This window comes from Onychomys torridus, chromosome 3 (assembly GCF_903995425.1).
Source record: "Onychomys torridus chromosome 3, mOncTor1.1, whole genome shotgun sequence".
In the NCBI taxonomy this organism is placed as follows: domain Eukaryota; kingdom Metazoa; phylum Chordata; class Mammalia; order Rodentia; family Cricetidae; genus Onychomys; species Onychomys torridus.
Genome location: NC_050445.1, coordinates 33,956,170 through 33,979,698, shown reverse-complemented (window position 1 = coordinate 33,979,698; position 23,529 = coordinate 33,956,170).

Sequence of the window (23,529 nt, the reverse complement as noted above, 5' to 3'; positions counted from 1 at the left end):
TTGTTCAGGAAAAGAAGTCGGGGTGTGTTGAAGCCATCATGATTGGTAGGGACTCTAGCTGTCTTGGTTTAGTAATAGTCCTCTTCAGTCTGTCTTCATATTAAAAGTTTTTAATTTATGTTAAAACTCAACCAATGTTCTGGAACAACACTGGCCTAAGCTTTTGTATCTTGTATAAAGCCCTTCAGTGCTTTCTGACTGCTCTAAGAAGAAACACAAAACCCCTGCTAGGACCCACAGGAGGTCATAGGTACTGATTTTTCTACTCTTTCCCCATTTGGTGCCACTTCTCTTACAATTGACAAATCATTACAACCTCACTGAACTTCTGCCAGTCATGCCAAGGCTCCATGTTTCCTGTTGCCTCAGGGAAACTGTACCTCCTGAGAGTCAAGGGCAATCCATCTCTCCATTGACTCTTGTTCTCACTAATTCTTCTGTTTTCAAGTTTATGTGCTTCCTTTTCTGGGACATATGTAGATGTATCCTGCTTGTTAAATAAGAAACACAGAGCCAGTTGAAGAGTTAAAAACCACGAGGTCAGAGCCAAAGCAGAAAACCTTACCCTTCACTGCTTCTGCGGTTCCTCCTCTCTGCAAGAGACCTACTTCTATGCGTCCTGTCTATTTAAAGACTTTCTGTTCTCCTCCCTCATTGGTTGTAACCCAGCCACATGACCTCCTCGTCACTGCCTGTTTGTACAGACCTCCAGGTCTTCTATGGTTGGTATTGAAATTAAAGGTGTGTGTCTGCTATGCTGGCTGTGTCCTTGAACACACAGAGATCCGCCTAGCTCTGCCTCCCAAGTGCTGGGATTAAGGGCGTGCCCCACTACTGCTCGGCTTCTGCTCTGGCTTGCTCTGACCTCAAGGCAACTTTATTGACATACAAATAAAATCACATTTCAATACAAATAAAATATCACTATATTTCCCCTTTTCTATTTTAATAAAAAGAAAAAAAGGAAAAAGTTATAACTAATATAAGAAAAACTATATACAAAAGTACAATAACTATATATACCATATATACAAACAATAAATACCTAAACAATGTCTAGTCCATTTGTATTTGACAAATTCAGAGAAAATAATTCCATTATCTATCCTATTTTGGTAAGTCCAGAATGTACCTGATTCACTTTTTATCCTAACTTATATAGCTAACGGAACTGTCTTATAACGTCTTTCAAATTTATACACTTACAGCTCTTAGTGAGTTTTTCTGAAATCCTTAACAAAGATAATTATAACTATAACTAACTGATCTTCAACTCCCTCAGAGACCCAAGAAGGAAATAATACTACCTAATAAAAAATAAAAACAAGAAGTGCATGCAAGCAGCTTCAAAAAAAATGTGAGTTGACAGAAACAGCCAGCTGCCTGGACAGTCACCTAAGGTTTCTCCACAGTGTTGGGGCATCATCTTCAGCCTACAGGCTTAGCGTTTCTGACAGACTCTTTTGTGAACTAAGATGTATACAAGGTCAACAGTTTGACCTCACATTTGGTGAGAGCAGTCCATGTACCAGAAACACCTGAATTCCATTAGTGTCATGTCATGATTCAGGATTTTAAATTCTGGAAATTATTGATGTCTTTTCAATTCAGCTGTCCATTTTTCTTGGCTTCATCTTGGCATCCTGTTCTTCTCCACATCTCTCTATTAAACGCCAGTCTACTATTGAGAGAGGTGAGCTTAGTTATTCCTCAAGAATAACTGTTTCATCTGCTGTTCCATTGCACATCAGAAGCCATTGGCCCACTCCCTGTTCAGCTGCCTTCAAAGAAAAGGACATGGTACCTTTTACAGATTGCAAAGGTCATTCACTTCAGGGATGGTGCCATATTGTCCTGGCTTCAGAAGATGCCTTTTGTTAAAGCCACAACCACACTTGTTTTGGCAAGAATTGGTAGTCCTTGGTTTCATGTCCTGTCTGTCCTGTTTGTCAGCAGTTGATTCAAGGACTTTGTTGTCCAGTGGCTGACTTTTGCAACAATGAAAGTTAGTTCCATATGCAGTTTCTTCAATGCCCATATTTTCTCTGAAGTAGATTGGTACTGCCAGGAGCCATCATGTCTCATAGTCATAGCAAAAAAGAAAAATTCTTAAGTTATTAAAACATTTTAAATGCCATATTCTGTAGATCTCTGAAGGGTTTGAAGATGACCTGTCTATCTAAAATATATCTGTTTGATCTTGACAACACACCTAATATGACTACAAGTTCAATTGTAATGTCTAACCACTAATTTTCATTTCTATATATCCTAATAGTTGGTAATACTAACATTCAAGGATTAGCAAATTACAATTACATTGTTAAATGAATGGTATAAATACAATATCTCGAACAAGATTAGAAATACGTATATGGTATATTCTAACAATCTCAATCTCAATAATAATAATTTGTATACAATATAAAACAATCCAATTGAATGTAAAATATTTAAAACTAGTAATTGTCTTTTTTTTTTTTTTTTTTAACAAGCACCTTTTGCCTAGCCCTTTACCTAACCCTTAACAACAACTTGTAACCAACCCTCCTAAACAATGAAAACTATCCCAGACCCAATACCCATAAAAAGACCAAAAAACCACCCACCCCACACCACCCCTTTGGGAATGTGGGCGTCGAATTCTTAAAATTGCTTCCTGCTGGGTATGGGCGAAGTTATCTTTATTCTGAAAAGAAAAATTTTGGGTTAATTGACAAATTCTAGGAAAGATAACTATATTCTTTGTTATCCATAATTCCAAAGTTCAGGGTTTATCTCAAGTCCTTGTTCAAGCAGTCTTTGAAACTGGATCATCTCAGCTAGCCATCTCAGAATTGCTCTAAGCACTTTGTAGTCCAAAGCTGATCTGTAGATGATGTTTGTCAGCTTAGTGATATTATTTTCCACGTGGAATTGTCGTTGTGGGGCCCCATCTTCTTCCTGGAGATTTCATTTGATGTTAGGCCTGGCCGTGATTTCCTGCAGAAAACTGAAAAGAGACTCGAACACAAAGACATGTATAGGCAGCTAATCGAAGCCTTTTCTCTAAATTAATTAGTACTCATATGACCATTATTATCTCAACAAAGTTTAAAAATATATATATATATATATATCTTGTGAATTTTGATATAAAATTCATACTTTAAGAAAAGTTTAAAGAATCAGAATAGAGTCAAAGAATTGAGATTAGTAATAGAATAGTCCCTTAATTAATTTGGTTTTTCTCCTGTCCCATGTCAGAAGATGGCTCTTTCTTCTGGTATGATACAGGGAGTTTTCATTTTCCTTTTAACAACATGCTTGAGTTTAAAGGAGGAGAGAGCCATTCTCCAACTCCAAAATCAGCTTGGAGCTTTAATTGAACTGGGACTACAAGAAGACTAAGAGTATTAATTTTTTAGAGAAGAGCAGAAACAAACATTTAGAAAGATTTATGAAATTTTGTAGATGATATACCAATAGGCCATTTTACTCTTTTTCCTGGGATAGATGATTTGTCCTTTTTCTTCAGTTGTCTCATTTGTCCAGTGTTCTTCAGATTCCTTAGCCTTCATTCTCCTAAAAGACAAAAACAAAAACCCTTCCCCAAGACTAATTTTGGGGAGGTCCCCTTTTGGCAAGTTACATCTGATTAAATGAAAAGGCATGTATTAATGGTATAAGTGAGTTTAAACTGGATGGTCATGTTGGTTGATGAACTATCACCTCTTCTAATTAAGAGGTCTCTCTTGTTCAAATCGAAACTTTATCAGTTTTGATGGTACCCACAGCTTATCTTCTCCTGCAGAAACAAAAGCAAAACCTCGTCCCCAATGTAACACATGCCCTGGTTTCCATTCTGAGGTCAGCACATCCTTGAAGTATATAGGCTGATTTAATTCTGTTGTTTTTTCTATTAACCAATGTCTCTCTGCAGCTGTTGTTCCTTTCTCATTAGCATTGAGAAAATTCAAAGTTAGTAGAGCATTGTGCAGTCTATTTCTGGGGGTTTTTGTTACCCCTTTTTGTTTATTTATCATGTCCTTTAGAGTTCTGTTGGATCTTTCTATAACTGCTTGGCCTGTAGGATTATGTGGTATACCTGTAATATGCTTTATATTATAATAAGCAAAAAACTGTTTCATTTTAATAGAGACGTATGCTGGAGCATTGTCAGTTTTAATTTGTGCAGGTATACCCATGATGGCCATAACTTCTAGCAAATGAGTGATTACAGAATCAGCTTTTTCAGAACTCAAAGCAGTTGCCCATTGAAATCCTGAATAAGTAACAAGAGTGTGGTGTACATATTTCAATTTTCCAAATTCTGCAAAGTGAAACACATCCATCTGCCAGATTTCATTCCTCTGAGTACCCTTTGGGTTACATCCTGCTGGTAATGGTGTCTGATTGTAAAAGGAACAAGTAGGACATTTCTTTACAATTTCCTTGGCTTGTTGCCAGGTTATGGAAAAATCCTTTTTTAAACCTTTACTATTGACATGATGTTTCTTATGAAATTCTGAGGCCTCCAGCACATTTCCTATCAATAATTTATCAATCTCATCATTACCTTGTGCTAGAGGGCCTGGCAGACCAGTATGGGATCGGATGTGAGTTATATATAAAGGATGACTCCTTTCCCTGATTGTATCTTGTAATTGAATAAATAGTGAAGTTAATTCTGAAGCATCAGGGATAAATTCTGCAGTCTCAATATGTAATACCACTCTTTCAGCATACTGAGAGTCAGTAACTATATTGAGAGGTTCTGAAAAATCCATTAATACCAAGAGAATAGCATACAATTCTGATTTTTGAACTGAATTATAAGGACTTTGAACCACTTTACTTAAATTTTCTGATTTGTAACCTGCCTTTCCCTTGCTTGTTGGCATCTGTATAAAATGTCCGAACTCCAGATATGGGTTTTTCACGTACAATTCGAGGCAAGATCCAATCAGCTCTCTTTATAAGATCAATTCTATTGCTTTTAGGATATTTGCTGTTAATTTCTCCCAAAAAATTACTGCAAGCTCTTTGCCAAGGTTCACTTTCTGCCCATAATTTTTCAATGTCCTCTTTAGTTAAAGGTACAACAATTTCTGCTGGGTCTATTCCTGCTAATTGACGAAGTCTCAATTTTCCTTTCAAAATTAAGTCAGAGATTTTTTCCACATAAGTTTTTAATTTTTTATTTGGTTTATTTGGTAAAAATATCCATTCTAATATAATATCTTCTCTCTGCATTAATATTCCTGTAGGAGAATGCCTAGAAGGTAAAATAACCAAAATGCAATCCAGCTTTGGATCAATACGATCTACATGTCCTTCATGTACTTTTTTTTCTACCAAGGCCAATTCTTTCTCAGCTTCAGGTGATAATTCTCTTGGACTATTTAAGTCCTTGTCACCTTCTAAGGTTTTGAACAAATTATTCAGTTCATCATTTTTTACCCCAACAATAGTTCGTAGATGAGAAATGTCCCCAAATAATCTTTGAAAGTCATTAAGAGTCTGTAGGCGATCTCTCCTAATTTGTACCTTTTGAGGTCTAATTTTTTGTAGCTCTATTTTATATCCTAAATAATTAATAGAATCTCCTCTTTGTATCTTTTCAGGAGCAATTTGTAATCCCCAGCCAGGCAATATTTTCTTTACTTCTTCAAACATTCTTTCTAAAGTATCTGCACTTGAGTCAGCTAGTAAAATATCATCCATATAATGATAAATTATAGATTTAGGAAATTTTTTACGTATCACTTCTAAGGGCTGTTGTACAAAATATTGGCACAGGGTTGGACTATTCAACATTCCCTGTGGGAGGACTCTCCATTGAAATCTTTTAACCGGTTGAGAATTATTGTAAGTAGGCACCGTGAAAGCAAATCTTTCTCTGTCTTTTTCTTGTAGGGGTATTGAAAAGAAACAGTCTTTTAAATCAATAACTATGAGAGGCCATCCTTTAGGTAACAGAGTAGGCAAAGGAATTCCAGATTGTAGAGAGCCCATTGGCTGAATTACTTTGTTAATTGCTCTAAGGTCTGTTACCATTCTCCATTTACCAGATTTCTTTTTAATAACAAATACAGGAGAATTCCATGGGCTAGTAGATTCTTCAATATGCTGAGCATTTAACTGTTCTTCTACCAGCTCTTCTAAAGCCTGGAGTTTCTCTGTTGTTAAAGGCCATTGATGAACCCATACAGGCTTGTCTGTTAACCATTTTAAAGGTAGAGCTGCTGGTGCCTTTGGAAGATCATCAGTTTTTCTGCCCTGTTCTTGTATAATATGGATGGCTGGTGACCACTCATTAGAATAATACCTTCTAATATTTCTCTCAGAAACATGTGCTAGTTTATTATTTATTTCTGAGGTTGGAGGGATGTTAATCTGAGTATTCCATTGTTGTAACAGGTCTCGACCCCACAGGTTCATGGCTATGTTAGCCACATATGGTTTTAATCTGCCTCTCTGTCCTTCTGGGCCTATACATTCGAGCCATCTTGCACTCTGTTTAACTTGAGATAATGTTCCAATTCCTAACAGTTGAACATTTACCTCCTGAAGAGGCCAAGATGGATGCCAAAATTCTGGTGCAATTATGGTAACATCAGCACCTGTGTCTACCAGACCAGACAACAAAACACCATTTATTTTTATTGTTAATTGTGGTCTTTGTTCATTTATAGAAGTTTGCCAAAAAATTTTCTTTATGGTCTCTCCTGAATTTTCTGTTCTCTCTGTCTCAGTTGTTCCATTACTCTGAGTAGCCTCGTTTATTCTGATAGGCATTTGGTCATTTAACTGCTCTGAGTAGGGGTCTCCTCTACAATTGCAGGAAAAGTCTGAACTGAATTCACTGTAGGGGCCTGCCTGAGGCCCCTCTGGGAGTTTCCCAAAGACTGAGGCAAAGTATTACCTTGTCTGTCCCTTGTTGATCTACATTCATTGGTCCAATGTCTTCCCTTACCACACCTTCTACATACTCCTGAGGGAAGGGGCATTCTGTTGCCATTGTTCCTTGAAGAAACATTGTTTCTAGAAGTGCCCTGTTTACAGTCCCTTTTCAAATGTCCTTGCTTTCCACATCCAAAACATCTAACATTCCTCAAACCTCTTGAAATTGCTTCTCCTACCCACATATTATCATGATCATGAGCCTCAACATTAACCGTGTCTCTAATCCAATCTTCCAAGGGTGCAGATCTTGCCTTTAACGGCCTGATTATTCTCTTGCATGCTTCATTTGCATTCTCAAAAGCCAAAGATTCAATTATTATCTGGCTAGCTTCTGAATTTGGGACCATTCTCTTTACTGCTGAAGTCAATCTTTGTAAGAAATCTGTGAAAGATTCTTTTGGGCCCTGTATAACCTTTGTAAATGACTCAGTTTTCTTCCCTGGTTCCTCAACTCTGTCCCATGCATTCATGGCTGCCATTCGACATAGAATTAGAGTTTGCATATCATATAAACATTGTGTTTGTACTGCAGCATATTGGCCTTCTCCAACAAGCTGATCCTGGAAGATTTGTATACCTCTATCACTACATTGTTTTGCTATGGTTTTAGCTTCCTGTTTGAACCACATTTGCCACTGGAGCTGCTGTCCGGGTTCTAGAACCGCCTGTGCCAGCTCCCGCCAGTCCTGTGGTATAATTCTATTATAAGTCGACCAGGAGTTTAACATTTGTTTTACATATGGAGAATGCATGCCATAAGATACTATTGCCTCCTTAAACCTTCGTAAGTCTAACATTTCAACTGGAGTCCAAATATTTTGTGTAGTCATTTGACCAGGCTGCTGTTGTATGGTTACCGGATAAATTAAGGGTGATTGTGTGAAAACAGGCTTTCTTTCTGTAACCTTATAATCCAATCCTGAAACAACTTCACTGTTAATTTCTTCTGTCTGAATCTGAATTTCTCTATAATTCATTTTAACAGGTTTAACAAGTTTTTCTAAAATTTTTATCCTGGCACTTAAATTGACTGTCTTTTTAAATTGTAAAATAAGGATAAGAAGAATAATAATGTACATAATTCGATCAACATTAATCTTCTCATATAGTTGTTCCATTACCATACTGCCTAAAATTTCAAACAAAGCCCAATTTTCTTCCAATGTACACATAAAACCCATTTTTTTTTAATGTGGAAAAAAATCTCTTTTAAATAGTTTCCTTTAAAATATCTGATATAAATGACTTACCAATTCTGCGCAGAACAGTAGAAATCCGAGGGAATTTCCAAACAGCTACCTAGCGTCCGAGGTGGGAATCCAGAGAGAGAGAGAGAAAGCAAGAAAGCATAGCCAAGTTCTGGCTAAAATCTTGAATCCAGCCGCTTCAATGTTCCGGTCTGAGCAGAGTCGAGCCTGGGCTCTGGCTTCCTTAAGCTCCGACCGACCACGTGCGCTGGCGTTTCAGCCAAAGCAGCCTATCTGCAGTTGCGTGTAGCTACTGCAATTAGCGGTAGCTCCCGCAGGCCTGAGTTGTTTGTAGCACTGGCTTTTTAAGCAAGTAACTCCAGCTGCGGCGCCTGAGTCCTAAGCTGAGCTAGGCCTGGGTTAGACCAGGGCTAAGCCGGAGCTAGGGAGGCAGGCCCGCCCAGGCGGGAAGCCGGACCCACTGCCAAGGCAAGCGGTTTTTTAATGAATTCTTGCCACGTTGGGCGCCAATTGTAGATGTATCCTGCTTGTTAAATAAGAAACACAGAGCCAGTTGAAGAGTTAAAAACCACGAGGTCAGAGCCAAAGCAGAAAACCTTACCCTTCACTGCTTCTGCGGTTCCTCCTCTCTGCAAGAGACCTACTTCTATGCGTCCTGTCTATTTAAAGACTTTCTGTTCTCCTCCCTCATTGGTTGTAACCCAGCCACATGACCTCCTCGTCACTGCCTGTTTGTACAGACCTCCAGGTCTTCTATGGTTGGTATTGAAATTAAAGGCGTGTGTCTGCTATGCTGGCTGTGTCCTTGAACACACAGAGATCCGCCTAGCTCTGCCTCCCAAGTGCTGGGATTAAGGGCGTGCCCCACTACTGCTCGGCTTCTGCTCTGGCTTGCTCTGACCTCAAGGCAACTTTATTGACATACAAATAAAATCACATTTCAATACAAATAAAATATCACTATAGACATATCTACTAAATTGTTCTGTATAGTTAATATGGGAATTGTTAATGTGATGCTCAGATTATTTTGTACTTGAAAGGTTTTAGTTCTCTGAGCCTGATGGCTGTCTTACAAAGATCAAGAACAAACAGTATAGTCAATGAAAGTTTTCAAGGCAAAACAGATTCATCTTTGCTAACAGTGATTGGATGGCAATCCAGTGTGATAGTATTATTGCTTGAGAGTACAATACTTTAGAAATACTGGCTACAATAGTTGGAGGTCCTCTTGGATTTTGTAAGAGTTGCCTTTGACTAAGGGCTTCCTAAAGGTCTGAGTCTGGGTCCTGAGCTGATGGTTCAGAGGATAAAGCACTTGGCATGCATGCATGAGTGTAAAGACCAGAGTTCGGATCCCTAGAACTTGTATAAATTCTGGGTGATTGTGGTAGTTCACTTGTATCTCAGAACTCAGAATGCAGAGACAGGGCATCCCTCGAACAAGCAAGCTAGCTAAAATAGATGAATGTGTGATCTCTGGGGACAAATGAGAAACCCTGCTTTGATGGATAAGGTGGGGACCAATCAAGAAAGGCACTCAACATCAGCCTCAGACTTCCACATGTGCACACATTTGCCCACATATGTGAACATGCATGCAAGGCATGCACAGACAGATGTGAAACAACAGAAGCTCATGTCCAGGGTTCTAGAGAGTGAGTACAAATCACGTGATGGCAATCAATGAACAGCACCCTTACCTTTAAAGGCTGTTGATTTCCCTCAGTCTCTTTCTTTTTGCCCAGCTACATTTAGCTTATATTTCCAGATTTTCTCTTCTCTCTGACTTTTTGTCTTTGACCTCCATATACACTCGTCACCAATCAGAAGTCATTTGTTTCAATTTGTTACTATTCACATTATTCTCTGCCAGTTCTTTCCCTTATGCCCACTGACAGTACAAAGGACACTAATTTCCCTCCTGCATTTAGAAATTCACTCCGTTTCCACCCAAGAACAATCTGACCCCACTGTTAGCTTGTTATTCCAACCAACTCAGTGGTCATCAGCAAATGCCCTGGAGCCAGAGAGAGGCAATAGAGAACATGGGGCTCAGAATAATGAGAGAGAATCTCAGCCCAGTTGTTATTCTTAAACAACGGTTATAAGGATGTGTCTATAAGAAACACTAGTACAATGAGATGGCAAGCAGAAAAACAGACAAGAGCAACTGGTAAGCAAATAAGAACAAATACTTTTTATCCTGTGTTCTCACTTGGTTCTCTACTTTTCATCTCCCAGGAGTTTCTCAATGTTTTCTCACAAGAGGGCTGGACTGATAGGAACCTGAGGCCCTTCACTGTTATCAAGAGCTTTCATACATAAAATCATCTGGTTAAATTCAGCAAAAAGAGGCCTCATTCTCAAGTAGGATGTCACACTGTCCCATCATCAGGTGGGGGACATGGCTGCCAGCTGTCTCCTAGCTCCATTATGAGTGTACAGAGGGAGGCAAAGCAAAAGCATCTGCTCAGAAGTACTTGACTTCTAAAGCCAGCTGTGCCTGGATTAAGTTCTTTTCCCTGTGAGATAGCAAAACTCACCTCCAAGCTTACATATATTCAGTTGCTTCTCTGCCTATGAATTTTAAGAAGTGTGCGTGCCTGTGCTACTTATGCACTACACTGTATAGCACAGGCTTTTAAGAATCATATTAAGGAATTCTAATGGTCTGTCTTGATGATGGCAAATCCTTACAGGGTGATTGCCCATTACCTGGATGGCTGGTGACAAGGGAAGCATTGACAGTGATCTGCATCAATTCTGGAATGACCAGGTCATTGGTCTTACTAAAATGCCTCATATCTGGGCAGTTGCATTTATATGCTGTCTTATTCATGGGCTCTCCAATTCACTACAGCTCAGAAAGTAAAGGGCCATTTGAAAATCCAAGAATAGTGGATTAGCCTCAGGCTAAAACCAAGCAAATATAAGGCTGCAAGTAGCCAGGGGATAGACATTGTCTCAGCTGAGGTTTCAAATGCAGCAGCAACACTTACATGCAGGGGCAAGCCCTGTAGCCAAGGACAGTTGTTCTATGGCATCTACTCTTCTAGGTTAAGAAGCTGTACAGAAAGACAGAAGGTTACGACCTCTGCTGACACTGCACAGACTTAAGAGAGATATAGGAATAAGACTAGCAGGAAATATGAGTAGAGCTGAGTCCTGCTCCTCCTTCCAGGCTCTATCTCCTCAGCCCCACCCCAGGGGTGTTGGAGGCTTATATAAAACCTTATTATATTTTTATGCTTCTGAGCTGTTTCTGGCTCTTTTATCTGGACTGCCTTGCTGTTCTTTTGTTAGACTGTATAATTGATTTGGACTTTCCAAGTTCCTTAAATCCGGTTCTGATGAGAGGACAAGGTGGTTGGATGAAATCATTATGACCCCTGCTGCTAGCATCTATTACTTTTGACCAAGGTATTACTGAGCAATGACTGCGAGCTTCAGCCTTACCATGCAATGAAAATAACAATGCTTTCCGGGAGTAAAGAAATGTGTGCATCTTCATATGAAGGACTTAGTGAGGCAGAGATCTTATACAGCCCAATTTCTCAGTTTAACAACCTCGTCTGACTCAAGATATTAAAAACAAAACCACTAATACTTGGGACATTACTCAGGACTGTCAAAGCTATTCAGAGAAGTATCCACTATTGTTTCTAAGGTAGTAGATATTCATAAAGGTGGCTTAAAAACTGTGTCTGTTACTGGCACTTGGTGTGCAGTCTTAAGCCAGATTTTCACTGGTAATTCTCAACAAGAGACGTCAGATAGAGTTTGCCTTCCCCTAGCAAGCCATCTAGTATGTGACGACTGTCTTCAGTCTCAAGTGGTGATTTATCACCACCTTTTTCACAGTATGAATTGCTTGGAATCTAAACATTGCATTAAAAATTCTTAGTTTGAAATCTTTAAATATACACAAAATGGGAAGATCATATATTAAACTACTGTGTATACATACATATACATTTTTAATATCAACATTTATCAACAGTCTGACATTCTTGTTTCATTTATACTGCCCACATTTTTTTTCCTGGCAGTTATCTTCAAAAATTCCAGATGAATATTTATGTTTTTTAAAAGAAGTTCCACCAAAGACATGGCTTGAATTGCTTTGCATGTCATCTAAATGCAGCCAACCAAAGATAGATGGGTGTGAGGACAAAAAAATTCAAAGCTTTCCTCAAACTACATGGGCATTACCTCAGAGTGCTGTTCCCTAGCCTATCATGGCAAAGTACTGGTTTGGGAGGCTGCACCTAAAACAAAAGTGGTTAAACACCTGCTTCAGTTCTTTGAACAATAAGGGCAGAATTTTCCAAGTTTGGTTTCACTATAGCCAGGATGCAAACAAGACTTCAGGATTACCACAGGTCCTAAGACACATAGCCAAATGGCCCATCCTCTATGCAATTAGAATCAGAGCTGTAACTGTTGTCTATGAAGAAGTGTAATGATGATTCTTCCCTGAGTGTTTGAATGGGCACTGGCCCCTGAAATTTTATATTGTAGGTATTTTACACAAATCATCATCAGTACCGAGTATTTGAATGTTAGCTGCTAATCTATCTGTAATTGTTACATTTCTGTTGTTGTGATAAAATACCCCAACAAAAAGCAAGTTACAAAGGAAAGATTTTTTTTCTTAAAGTTCAAGAGGAGTAGTGTCCATCATAATGGGGAAGACAGGATATCAGACTGATAATATTTCAACAGTACATGAGAAGCAGAGGGGCAGAATAGGAAATGAGATCAAATTATATAACCATTCTCAAACTTACCCAGGGACGTTCTTCCTTCAGCAAGGTATCAATCACCTCCTAAGAGTTCCATAAATAGTGCCACCAACTGGTGACCCCATGTTCTAAATGTCAAGATTTTCTGGTCATCTCTGCATATGTCCTATTAAAAGAGTTCCATTTGAAAATGATATCATAGTGGAGTGACTCCTCAACTTTACAATGATCATGGTTAGGCAAATGCTTCGCTTCATACACAAAATTTTATAGAGCTGAATTATAATGTAATTTCCCAGTGTCATTCCTAGACTGAATTGTGCGAGGGATATTCTGAGCAAACTGTGATGGCATTTGGATGTTCGAGATAATTGGGTTAGGATGAGGGTATGTGGGTAGAAAACATACTATGAAATTACTCTTTCTGTTGGATAATTCACCAAGATTCTGGTATTTTGTTATGTTAGTCTAAACTGACTTCCTTGACCTTTTTCCCATGAGACTGATAACACCTATGAATATTTGGTTTTGGTCAAACTAATCCCCCTCTGGTGAATAATGTCAACTTTAGTTTGTTTCTGCACATCCAAAAACTATTGGTTTTTCTAACCCTTATTCAGATGTTACCCAGTCCTCTGTGTCCTTTTATAACTTTATATTCATCTCCTCATATATTCCTCACTGTATTATAGTCACTGTCAGGAACCAAATTGTGTGAGGCTGAACTCTGAAAAAGAAGAATCAGCACATTATAGAATTTTGCCGCCTTTTAGCCAGAAGCACTATTTTTCAGTAGTGACCAAAAATCACAATCACAAATGGTAAGAGGCGAGACACCCATTATGTGTTCCCCAGGCCTTTTAGAAAACATGGAATTGTTCCTTTGGCTGTGCATATAGGACTTTGAAAGAAGGGCCATACTGTAGATAGCGAGGGAATGGGTACTGCTCAAAAGGAAATGCCCCATAAATGTTACCAGGGCAAAACTGGCACAGCCTCCAGTGTCATGTAGCATGCTACTGGCATTGTTGTAAGCAAACAAGCTGGGGAAAGGTTTGTTGCCAAAGGAGGTACTATGTGTATTGAGCATAGTCAGCACCCCAAGAACCAAGGTGGCTTCCTGAACAGGTGAAGGAAAATGACAAGGAAATAGAGAGAGTCAAAGGAAAGGAACCAGGGTTTAACTGCATTACCCAGAGAAGTACACTTTATGAAAGCTAATGGGAATGAGTCTGGGCTGCTGAAGCCTATTCCACTGGGGTTCATGGCTTGGTAGTTGTTCTAAAAGAAATAGAAGACTTAGTCTGCAAAAAGAAAATTATTTTTATTTTTTTCTTGAGAATAGATTCTCCTCTTGTGAAATACATCCCAAACACAGTTTCCCTTCCCTCCCTTCCTCCCAGCACTCTCTCAGCTCCCTTCTTCCCTGGATCCACTCCTCTATTTCTCTTCAGAAAAGAGCAGGCCTCTAAGAGACAACAACCAAACTCAACAAAACAAGATACAGTAAGACAGGGAGAAAGCCCTCATATGGAGACTGTACAAAACACCCCATTAGGAGGAAAAGAGCCCCAAGAACAGGTAAAGGAGTCAAAGACAGCCCTACTCACACTGTTAGGAATCCCACAAAAGCAAGCTAGTAGCCATAGCATACACAGAGAGCCTGATGCCAAACCACTCAGGCCTTGATTTTGCCTTGCTGCCTCAGTTTTTCTTAAATTGAACTTTTATCTCTTCACCCCAAAAGAAAATTTGGAAGCAAGAGAAGAGAATTGCCTACAGAGAGACCATGTACTAGCTGAGTGGCTAGTCCTTCAACCAGTTAATGGCTGGGGCTGTAACGGGGATAGGTCAAGGATACTGTAGGAAAGAAGGGAAGAAAAGTGGTCCTCACCACTGACCTTACCACTAAAGGTCTTGGCAAGAGGCAATGCCTGAACAAAGAGGAGAAAAACATGAAGGGTGATCAGCAGAGCCAAGAGAGAGTAGAAGATGCTGTGTAAAGCACCACTTCCCCTCTTCATTGTGAAGTTGTGAGCTCTATGAACAGGTACTGTTTCAATCACTAAAGGCCTCAAAGTCCTTTTGGGTCTGACATAAAAGGAAAGGTTCAAATAAATATGTATTGTCTAAAGGATAGTTTAAGGATAGGACAAATATACTTGAAATTTAGGTAACTGTAAAAGAAAAATGTGAACCAGAGGTAACATTGGCTACTTTACCTGTGACTCAGGACACCTACCACTGTGAAAATCAGGCCTTCCATGAGGCCACTGTTGCTAAAAGTTTGGTCTTCCAACCTAGGAATTTAGTCCAATCCTTACTTGTATATAGATATTCTCTGAACACTTTGTTTCTGCAATTACCGAGAGCGCTACACTTGAATTCAAATGGGATAGCCTCATCTTGGGTTTTCCTTGGCACAGGGTGATAATGGGATTTCTGGGCCTTTCACAGCTCAGAAGTGAATGATTTTAGTAGCTAAAATCATTTTAAAAATGCAAAATACAACATAAGAAATTGTGGTTCTTCCTGGCCCAGGATTCAGTCATATATATGTATATACATATAGATTTATGTGTACATATATATTTCTCATATATATTAGAAATTAATTTATTCTTTCATATAACTCATTATTTATATATATTTATACATGAATGAGAAATTCACTTTTTCTTTCATATAACTCATATTACCAATTTACCAGCCATCATCTCTGTAGTTTTCACTTCTTCACCTGTAGTTCACAACTGAGTTAATCCCATCTCTGTTCACAGCCCCTCACTGAAGGGCTGTTACTGAGATCCCCATTGGGTCATTCACTAGAGATGACCTTCTAAAATCACCCCTAACTATGAATGGAGAAGTGAAATAGATACCCAATCCTTGGATAATCGATTCCTTTACATAAAGTGGCACATGAGGCATTTATACTTAACCAGTGCATAGCCTCTAATTTACTTTGGTTCATCTCTAGATTACTTATTACAGTGAATTCAATGAGATGTTATTACAGTGCTTGCCATGTTGATTGTTTGCGGGGGAAGGTTTGTGAATGTTCAGAATAGATGAGATTTGTTGTCTTCCTTCCTCCCTCTGTCCCTCTGTCCTTTCCTCAATGCCCCATTCATGGTTGTTTAAATTCATGAATATGAAGTTTGGAGCTAGCTGAATCATATCTGCAGTGCGTGTCTCTTTGACCACGGCCTTCCTCAGCACTGCTTACCTTGATTCTGTCTTCTGAATTCCCCCTAGGATTGTTTTACATATTATTCTTGTCTTGTGTTTTTTCCACAATTTTTAACTTTTAACATAACTACCTGAACAATTTACCCCTCTTGCTGCTTATGTAAATACTGATAAATCAAAAATATAATTTCACTACAAGATTTTTTTTACCTCTTAAAATATATGTACAACTCTACTTGAATACATTAATTTTTTCAAATCAGTGATGAACTTTACCAACATTTTGTGATTTCTGTCCACTGAGTTGTTGGATATGAAGCTTGAAACATTCCTATGTTTCAGCCTCGATTTAATATCTGTGGGGGTTAATTTTCAATGTCAATTTGACTGAATTATAAGACACATCTTGGGAATATCTGTGAGAATATTAGCAGACAGATTTAATTAAGAAGAGAAGACTTAGCCTGAGAGTAGTACTAACAAACCATGGGCTGTGTCCCAGACTGAAGACTAAAGGGGAGAAAGGAGGTGTTCATCTGAACATCAGCATCATCATCCTCAGCTTCATGACTGCAGGGGCAAAATGACCATCCTCCAGATGCAACATGACCAGCTACCAGATGCAATATGACTAGCCACCAGATGTAACGTGGTCAGCCACAAGATGCAACATGATACAATGCAACTACGCAGCCACTAGACACAATATGATCAGCAACCAGATGCAATGCAACCCAGCCACCAGATGCAATGAGACCAGCCACCAGATGTGATGTAACCCAGCAATCACACATTTCCGCAGCCTTACCCTTCCAGCTATGTGTACTGTATCTCCCTCAGGTGACAAGCTAGAACATGAAGGTTTTCCTCTTTCAGTTGCTTTTGCCAGTCATTTTGTCACAACAAGGTAGCTAATAATATGTCTCTGTGCTTCTTTTATTCCCAGTGTACCTTCTTCCCTTAACGGAAGCTTCACGTTGCTTTGTTGACTGAATGGTCATATCTGCTTCTGCCTCTAAGCCATTCTCACACGTGCTGCAAGAAGTGGCTTTGTTTCATTCTGTGAAAACAAATATAGTTGTATGTTCCTCCCAAGATGTGTTCATGATCTTCCATGGTCTTCTGGTCAATAGAAAACCTCCTTGGCATAATTTGAGGAGTTCTCATAATCTCACCCTCATAAATGCAATTTAATTAAACATCACTGTACTGGTGGAGCATATGTTCCTGCCCATCTTGTAGATTGGCTGTTTCCATGATCATGTAAAAATATATTCTATAATGTAAACTGATTTTGCTCCCTTGGATGTCCTATGTAGTCCTTCATCCTATTAACCTTCACCAATGCTTCAATTACTAATTATCTGCATTTTACAGCCCCCTCATAATACAGATAAACTACATTCTATAGATTTGTATTTTCCTATGACAGTCTAGATGCACTGGCTGTTAACAATAGGATATTTTGATAAGATACTTTATAACTGTACTTCATGCCACATTATTTAATATTAGCCCTCTCCTTTGATTATCTCTCTCTTCTAACATTCAGAATTATATCTGACACATAATATGTCTTCTGAGTGAAGAGATCTGTGGCTGATAGGCAGTTTTGCCCTTTATTGAAACTGTGAAAAATAAATATCATACTGTTCCCCACTTGTCAAATAAGAATTATCACAATGGATTCCTCATAGGTATACCATTATTAAATAAAACTTTGCACATGAATGGATTTTGAAACTATATGATGCACTTCTTTCTGAAAATTTCAAATCAAGAACTCAATCCTCAACTAGAGCCTTTAGTCAATACAAGTGTGTTTACATTTCTCCAATATATTTGGATTTCATAAAATTTGCATACCCTGAAGACAAACCCAGCCATCACTTTCACATTCTGAAGACATTAATAAAAACAGAAGGCACTTAGCTGAGCCATTACTTTTGAGAATAGAAATGCAAACAAAAGTATGATACATTAATCTTCTGATATTAATGCCCAAATAAGAAACACACACACACACACACACACACACACACACACACACACACACACTCATGATTTGTCCACTTTCTTCCTGAAAATAAGTAGAATTGCAACCCTGAAGAACAGCTTTTACAGCTTCCTGGGGTAGATTCATCTGTTTTTCTTCAGATTACACAGTCTTAAAGTGGAAAATGAAGAAAAACAGTGCCTTTGAAGGCTTTCTCTGCAGGATGACTCAGTCTTTGGCCACTGCTCACTCTTTCTTTAGCTTATGAAGCCATGGGGAGGTCAATATAAAGTTTCCAGGAAGCTAGAGTCCTCACCTCTGGATTATTGCTTAAATAAATAACAAAAGAGTTAAATGCTCATCCTCCAACTGCTGCTGTGTTCAGAAAGTCACTAAGTACTGTGTCTTTTGGGGGCTGGTATCGTCGAGGTAGAAATCTTCTTTCTTTATTGATTAAAACAGATTTCTGTATTGTTGGAGCCAGAGACTTGTAGCTGGGAACACCCAATTCTTTTCTAACTCCTCTGTTATGTGGGATTTGTCCCAGCCCATCTGAAAGTAGCAGTGTTATAGTCTTAGTTTTAAGGGTCAGTCAGCTGAGGTCTCTGAAGGAAGGAAAGGACACTGACTTTCACTAACTTCATTCTTTTCCTGGAACGGTGAGACTTTAAAAAGAAAAAAATCCCATCAAATTCAATGAAAGAGAACCACAGGGAGTATGGACATTCATATTTTAAGAAGGGTTGTACAAAATACACCCTACTGGGTATATAAATTTTAGAGAGAGTTGGTATAAAGGGTACTTCACGTATAGTTTCATGTAAAACATATTAAAACATGTTCTTAACACATGTACACTTTTCAAACATGCATACAATATTTTAAACAATAAAAAGAGGTGTTATGGGGCTATGTCTTGTGAGCCATTTGTGTGTCTATGCATCTAGCTACAATGTTAGATCCCAGTCAATTTACAGAGTGTAGACTATCTCAGTGTTCATAACTGTGATTGTTTATTGGAGGCCTCATTTGATATACTAGAAAGGATGTCCATCAAACCTGTCTCTGAACTAATTCTCCTTCATTGACTTCTCATACATAATCAGAAAGCCTATTCTTCTATAAAATGATTACCTTATATTTATCTCAGCTTTGAAGAAAGGATTTCACTAAGTATTCCAAGCTGTCCTTGAGCCTTGGATCTTCCTCAGCCTCCTGACTGCTGGCATTGCAGGAATGTACCACCTTCATTCTCTTCAACAGGAGATTTGGGAATATTATTTGTGGTGGGAAAGCTGTATTGTATGTCACACATGGAAAGCTACTATGAAAAGAAAACAACGTAGACATATCTAATCCAGGGAAATATTGGATCATTGCTCACCTCCCACTGAAAATGGGACAATACCACGCCTGATAATGCCATCAAACAGAAATGTTTCCCCTGATTCAGTCATATAACCTGAAATCACTGTATGAAAAAAAATTTGTTCAACTGGATGAAATGTTACTTAATGATCTAGCTACTTGACTCTTCTAGAGATAGAACCTATCTGAGCTTTGCATCTTCTTTCAGAAGGAAATCGCACCACTACTACTGTCAGCAAAGACACAAGAACCATGAATGGGCTCTTGCAGTTTGCCTAGTTCAAGTCTACTTTAAAAAAAGACAATACCAGACACTTCAGAATTACTAATAACAGGACCCCACAATGTGTGTTGTTTATTCTCTTTCATCTTCTCCATTTTAAATACTATAGATAATGATGGCATAGACATGTAGACATTGCTTCATGTTCATTAAGAAACCCCAGGATTTTATTTTCCCTTGATGCTGCTTATATTATATTTGAAACTTTACTTATATATAATATGTTCTTTGGGGGTTGTACATATGAATTGTCACATATTGAACGTTCAGCTTGTTGGAACTCAACTCAAGACATAGATTACTATAGATCCTGGGAGTCTTGTATGTTCTTTTCATCCCTAGTCTACATCAGGCCAGGTACCACCCTAATTTATAATGCCACAGGGGACTATCAGCTCAGAAAAACATTAACTTGCCCACTGACACCACACATGAAAGAAACTAACAAATTATTAAGAATTTTAGTGTTTGATGAGTACTAATAACACTGTCATTAATTACATACACTGATATTTATTGAATGATGATATTCTTAAATAATAATAATCTTTGCAGAGTATAATGCTGTGTTATATGGTTTGCAACAAATAAACTTCCTCAATTTCTAAAGCAAATTCTTATAAATATTTATAGTCATGTCTATTGTGTGTCAGTGTGCTGGTTAGTTTTTTTGTCAACTTGACACATTCAAAGGTCATCTGGGAAGAGGTAGCCCAATTGAGAAAATGTCTTCATGAAGTTGAACTGTAGGAACATCTATAGGGCATTTTCTTGATTAATGATGTGGGAAGACCTAGCCTATGGTGGGTGGTGCCTCCTCTGGTCAGATGATCCCAGGGTGTTGAAGAAAGCAGGGTGAACAAGCCTGTAAGCCAGTAAGCCATGATCTCCATGGTCTCTGCTTCAGTCCCTGACTCCAGGTTCCTGTCTTGAGCTCCTGTCCTGGCTTCTCTCAATGGTATATTATTAAAGAGTTGTACAAACCAAGTAAACTGCCACCTCCAGGTTGATTTTGGTCTGCATTTTATCACAGCAGTAGACAGCAAACTAAGACTAGTCACCTCAGTCAACATGCAGATCCTTTCTACCACCCCACAATTTTCTCTTGTTGCCATTTGTCATCAAATTGCCTCCCATCACAGATGTGGAGTACCAATAGTCTCAGTTATTACTGTCATTTTGTCCTTTTTAGATCAATATGACTGCATCAGAGAATGTCATCTTCTGTGCCGTTCTTTTATTTAGTGTAATGTGTATGAAATAATACATATCATAGCATACACTAGTTCTTTGTTCCTTTATTATTGCTAAGTTTTCTATTGAATAGTAATGCTACAGTCTCTTTAAATAGTCACTACTTAATGGACCTGAAGCATGTTCACTTTTTTTGTTGTAATTGGTGTTTGGTGATAGATTCTGGCATATGTATTTTAAAAATAGATGTTTTGTTTCTTTTTATTATTTTACTCTTGCATATTTATTTCTTTTATTGTAATTAAAATAACATACTCTTAATATGAGATATATTGCATATAATAATCGATATGGCTATATTTTAAAATATTACCTGCTCTTTGCTATTTGATTTCTATTTAGCCAGTCTATCTCTTATTCTCCTCTCTCATCCACTTTGGGATTTCTGTTGTATTGAGTACTTCAGTATTCTGTTTTGCTTCACTATTTATTATATAAACACCTCTGTTTTATTGTTTTGACTGGTTGCTTCAGAGCTGGTGTGTGATAAATGTTTTCTATAACATGACAGTGACTTTCATCTCTGTGGTCAACTTTGTTTTTTTATTTCAACTGCTTCGCTTTGCTTTTGCAGAACAAGCACAGTTCCAGGCATAGTATAAACTAATAGGCTTAACTAAATCTGGCAGGAGGTCAGATTTTGATGAGGGTTATGTTTTCCCCAAACCTGCCCTATACTATAAATTTTATTTCTTTTAATTTATGATGTACACATAATATACCATTTCTCATCAAGTTAACACAGTAGTGAAATTTAGCCTTTCCAATCCTCATGCTTCAGTTATTCTATGTTGTTATTACCTGTGTTATGAAAGCCACATGCCTTGATATCTGTTTTTAAAAATCAGTGGTCTCTTATATGGTGGCACAATTTAAAATCATCAATCCATGTATTTTTCATTTGGACTGTTTACTTTTGATTCATTGAAGAGTGGAATTTGTTTTTCATGTCATTTTCTTTTTACTTAAAAGATGTCCTTTAGCATTTCTTGTAGCACTGACTCGCTTGCCTTAAATTCCCATGGTTTCTGTTCATCTTATATCTACATATTACCATCACTGGGCAGAGAATTCCCGGCTGCTTTATTTTCCTTTCACTGCAATGGCTGTGCTGTCGTACTGTCCTCCACATTCACTACTTCTGTAACTTCTGCCGTATGTGTCTTTTTAATGAGTCAATTAAGGAGGAGGAGGAGAGGGAGGAGATTATTCTTCCATTGTCAGTATTACTACTCTTCCTAGGAAGTCTATTTTTCTTTATCCCATATGCATGGGGCAAAGAGAGATGAAAGAAACAATTTTATCTAAGCATAGTGGGGTAGGCCATGAGTTTATTTGGGTTACTTACAGGTACAGTAGTTGATTCAGGCAACTCCTTCACCTATGAGTCGATGCATGAATGAACACTCAGGAAAGCTCCATCACAGGAGTTCCTCCAATTTCACGAAAGACTCTTCTCTTCAGGCATTGTTTATTATTTAATAGCCTTGAGGAGACACCTGGAGAGTCTTGTAGGTTTTGTAATACCTCATGGGAGTTCCATGGGCCTCTGTTCTTCTTCCATAGGGAATGTTTCAATCTCAAGGAAATAGATGCAATTGGAATCTACTCAGCAGTTTAGAGCTCTGATTTATTTATCATTTCCATCCAATCTGGAAAACGTAGGTGGTTATTTTTTGCAAATGTTTTGTCACTGTTTATCTTGGTATTCCAATTATGCACATGTTGATTTGTTATAAATCAATGGAGGTCATTTTGGAATGTGTCATTTTTTTATTGTATATGTCATCTGGGATATTTCTAATATATACTTTCTGTTCTTTTTATAAAAAAAATCCCTGTTAATTACACCCACTGATGAGATTTATAAGAATTCATACTGGCTAAGAGTTTTCTTCATTATCCATTTCACAACTTCACAGTCATTCCGATGTTAGCCCCAAACCATGAGCCCTGGTAGTACAATGAATCTCGGGATAATGTAAAACTATGAAATTACAGATTTTGATTGACTCTTACTGTGGTTCAGACTATTGTCTCTGAGTACTTGAAAACAGTGCACTATGCAGTTGACTAGAGACAGTTGTAACCCACAGCACACAGTGTTTCTTCAGTCTATTCTGCATTACCAAACAAAACCAAAATTAATTCTCCTTGGAAATTTCCCATAGCAGAATCATGATAATGGCAACATTGATGGTCACATTTTTATGAGGACATTTTAACTACAATGCATTAGACATGGCCAAATATAAGTCTAGAAGAATTATTTTCTTGAAGAGGTAGACAATTTATAAGGCTATAGAATAATGAACTCATAATTTTATTGGAAAGGCTGCATATGTTAACCTTTCAAATGTAACAAAGTTTTAGAGCCAGTGAAAAGTTGTATTTCAGTTAATGATAGCTCAATTCCCCAAAGTTATGGTGTACTAGGCATTTGTGAGAAAAATTCAGCCATATGTCTTCTTAGACTCTAAAAGATCCATTCTGTTTTCACAAAGTTTCTATCCAAAGATGGTTGGTTTTAGA